Below are 4,161 nucleotides of genomic sequence, written 5' to 3'. Positions count from 1 at the left end.
ACAGTTTTCCATCTTCAGGCTCCTTCCCTGGAATCCGGATGGTCTTGAGCTGCAGCTTCCCACACGGGGGTGGGGGTGGGGGGTGCAACACCTCTGCCAACTTCTGCACCTGGTAGTGGAGGGGCTGCCTCTGTGGGTTCCAGACAGAGAGCAGCAAGTCTCTGCCCTCCCTTTGCTTAAATCTCCAGGAGTCTTGACCCTCTGTGTGCTCTTCAGCTAAACACTCCTCTTTTCAGATTAGATGGGAAGGCCAGCACTGCTCCCTGCCATTTTGTTAACCATTAGATACACATGCTGCTGTGACCTGTGGTTTATTCCTTAACTCAGGAATGGGAATCGGATAGGAAGGATTTTCCTACATCACACTCTGCCTTGTGCAGACTCCATGCAAAGGCCCCTTCCTGCAGCACCTCTGGCAAGGTTAGAGAAATCTGTCCTCAGATGCTGCCCTACGTTGGTTACTGGGCCAATGTGACTCTTGTTTCCCCTTTACCCAGGGACACAGCCTTTCCTGCGCTGCTTTGTGACCCTCCCTCTTGCCCAGCCATCTGTCCATGTCTCCCTGTGTCCATGAGGGTTTGGGCCACACCACAAATCTCTATAATGAAATTCTCAGTTTACTGTGTTGTTAGAAGAAACAGTGTTAAATCTCTAAACTCCATGGAAAATATTCTTCCAGCTGCCTTTTCCAACTTTAGTTTAATAGTTTCAATTCTAAAAGTATTCTGTGAAATTTAGAAAATGTTGTTAAAAGCATTTTTTGGTTATAGAATTTCACATTTACCTTGTGTGTATCTCTCTGGACATCCTGGAATATGTTGTGCAACAGGTGACCTTCTACTAGCAAATCTTGTGTAGTTTTTTTTGTTTTTAAATATTGCATTGATTGTGTCATTACAGTTATCCCAGTTTTTCCCTCTTTCCTGCTACCCTCTGCTCAGCACTCCCATTTTCTTCAATAGTCCCACCCCTGACTTCATGTCCTTTGGTTTTGCTTGTGAATTCTTTGTCTTGTCCATTTGCTGTACTTTTCTTCTTCCTGTTTACTTTGTACCTGCCAAATATGCATTTTGATCCCCACACCTTTTCCTCCATTGCCCCCCTTTCCTTCTGAACCCTTTCATGTGATCTCCAGTTTGCTTTCCAAAGTAATGTGGATTTTGACAATACATTGCTATCTCTTATTTATTATATATCACAATATAAGATAAACTATTTCCACCTCAAAAAATATGCTTCTCTGTGTTTATGGCTATACCTTGATGGAGATACATACAACAGATTAGCATTTCTGATTTCTCTGTATCACACAGGTATTATTTTCTGTTTCAACATTTGATTTCCCAGGCATGCCTTGTAGGTGTTTTATGGGAGCCTGGATTAGAGCCCAAGAGATATCTGTATGTTTTCAAACTGCTCAGTTGAGCTTGTTAGGCTGTCATAACTCTTTCAGGGTACTGTTTGTTTCTTTCTTTGCTTGGTTATGTGGTATATTTTGTTTTTTTTTTTTTTTTCTATTACTGAGTAGGAATACTAGGTGGTGCTATTTAATAATCTCCAAAGAAATTTAAACTATACCCTGAGTATGAGCCCAGTTGTACATTTGGAATGAACGGAAAGTTTATACGAAACAGTTGTTTAGTAGCAAAAAAAGAGATCTAGAGTCCTAGCTTGTCATCCAGTGTCATGTTTTGTGTATCGTGTTCTGGACTTTTATGATAAATACCGTTTGCTTAATTACAAACATAATGCACATATTTTGGCATTTTTTACTCTGTACTGTATCCATTTCATGGTGTTGTTGCATACTTCCCCCTAAATATTACTTCAATGCAGTATAATCTTCCTCTTGAGTGGATACACTGTGTTGTATTTAATCCATCCAACAGACTCTGTGTGGCACAGAGTCGGAATTGAGAACCACTCCCTTGGTTAGGTTGGTTTAAATCGGTTTAAATTTAAGGTTTCCTAGTATGGAAACCGGTAATGTTTCCAAGAGTCTTCAAAAATTCAATGTGTAATTTACTGTGCGTATTTTGGGGTATATGAAGCTGAATAGAGAGCAGTACCTGATCTGAAGAACAGAGTAGTGGCTTGAGCTCTGTGATCGTCAGGCCTGAGTTGGCCCGAGGCAGTCGTTAACAGGTCCAGACCAAGATGGAGGTGCAGGTGGTTCCTCTTGAGTTGGACGCTTTCCTTGAACCAAGCTCCGAGCACAGAGAAGGAGAAGGCGATGGGACTGCGTATAGGAGAGATGAATGACGACACAAAGAATGACTCTAAGTTTACATGTGCCAGAACTAAAACACACTCGGTTGCTGAAAAGGTTGACATTGTTCACATTCATTCTTTCATCATCTTGAAACGATCTGATACGAGGAAGAATCAAGTTGAAATTTCTCCGGAGCAGCTATCTGCAGCCTCAACAGAGACAGAGAGGGTCGCTGAACTGACAGGTCGTCCCATGATAATAGTGGGCTAGTATCATTCCCATCTTCATATAAGTTTTTGGTGTTTACATGTTGATATTCACACACAGGCCATGTACCAGATGATGGATTGACACTTTGTAGGATTTATTTTTTTTGCTATTTCTTAGAAGATAAAAGCACAGAAACTGGCAAGATACTCTACACTTGCTTTCCATCTATTCAGGCTCAAAAGGACTCAGAGTATGAGAAAATTGAAATCCCAATATATTTTGTACCTCACGTAGCCATTGGAAAACTGTGCTTTGAATCAGCAGTTGATCTGCCCAAGATCCTGTGCCAAGAGGAGTAGGATGCCTAGAGAAGGATTGACAGTCTTACTCATGTGGACTCAGTAAACAAGGTCCATAATGGCTCAGTGTTCACCAAGAATCTGTGCAGTCAGATGTCAGCAGTCAGTGGGCCTCTCCTGCAGTGGTTGGAGGCCAGATAGACTGGAACAAAACCAACAATATTTACAGCAGTTGCAATAAGAAAAGGAAGAATTTATACAGGAACTTTCTTCTGTAGAATAAGGTGCTCTAGAACAAAGTGGGAGACAAAGTTGGGGGAATGGAAAGGCTTTGTGTACAAAATTAAGTAAGCTCCATCAGTTTTGAAGGAAAAGTTGTAAGGACTCCTATTACCTGACTTTAAGACTTACTGGAGTAATCAAGAGGGCATAGTATATAAGCAGCTGTTTTTTGACAAAGGTGCAAAAGCAATTCAATGGGGGAAGGATAGTCTGGAATAACCAGACACACAAAGGTAAGAAAACAGACTTTGACATAAAATGCACACCCTATATAAACATTTAACTCAAAATGTGTCATGGACTTAGATGTAAGATGTAAAAGTTTAGAAAGTTGAGAAATAGCACTGGCCTGAAAGGTCTGTCTGGGTGGATTGAGTGCTGGCCTATGAACTAAAAGGCTGCCAGTTTGATTCCCAGTCAGGGCACATGCCAGCCAGGATCGCCAGTTATGGCATTCAAGAGGCAGCTTTTCAATGTATAGTTCACACATTGATGTTTCTTTCCCTCTCCCTCCTACCCTGAAATAAATACAGAGATAGGTAGATAGATAAAGAATTAATACGTAAGAGTTTTAATAAATACAAAGTTACAAAAATCTTAGAAATAAAATCGTAGACAAAATGTTATTGTCTTGGGCTAGGCAACAGGTTATCAGCCCTCACCCCAAGGCCCAGTCCAAAAAGGAAAAGGTGACATATTGGACTTCATCAAAATGAAAAATGATCCTTGCCAAAAATGTTAGAGGAATAAATAATTGAGATAATTATTTGCAAACCATATGTCTGATCAATCTACAATATGTACCAGGGAAAACCAACACTGCAATCAGAAAGTGGGCAAAGTGCCTAAATACGTATTTCACTTAAAGAATAGCAAGTAAGCAGGAGAAGAGGTGTAAGTAAGTTCAATATATATATCCTATATGACCCAACAGTGTAACTGCTAGACATTTATCACAGGGAAGTGAAAACTTGTGTGGGCAGGGAAACTTGTACATAAATTAGAGGAGCTGTTCAGAGCACTTCCAGTGGAAAGAGGTGATCTCAATCAGAAAGTGGAAGAGCAGAGCCCTGTGAAAGCAGCAGACGTAGATTTAGCAACAACTGGGATTAGGCCTGTGCTACTGTTGATTCTCAGATAGACTTGAAGCCTTCCTCC

At 40.8% G+C, this 4,161-nt stretch overlaps 1 pseudogene; it reads left to right on the top strand.

Annotated features, from left to right (window-relative positions):
* The first annotated feature begins 2,157 nt into the window (after positions 1–2,157).
* Positions 2,158–3,004, top strand: LOC119000763 (lys-63-specific deubiquitinase BRCC36-like; annotated as a pseudogene).
* The last annotated feature ends 1,157 nt before the right edge of the window (positions 3,005–4,161 follow it).

This window comes from Sturnira hondurensis, unplaced genomic scaffold, assembly GCF_014824575.4.
Source record: "Sturnira hondurensis isolate 20B ecotype Veracruz unplaced genomic scaffold, ASM1482457v3 Scaffold0016280, whole genome shotgun sequence".
Taxonomy (NCBI): Eukaryota; Metazoa; Chordata; class Mammalia; order Chiroptera; family Phyllostomidae; genus Sturnira; species Sturnira hondurensis.
Note: the sequence above shows the minus strand (reverse complement) of the source record. Positions and strands in the feature narration are given on the sequence as shown.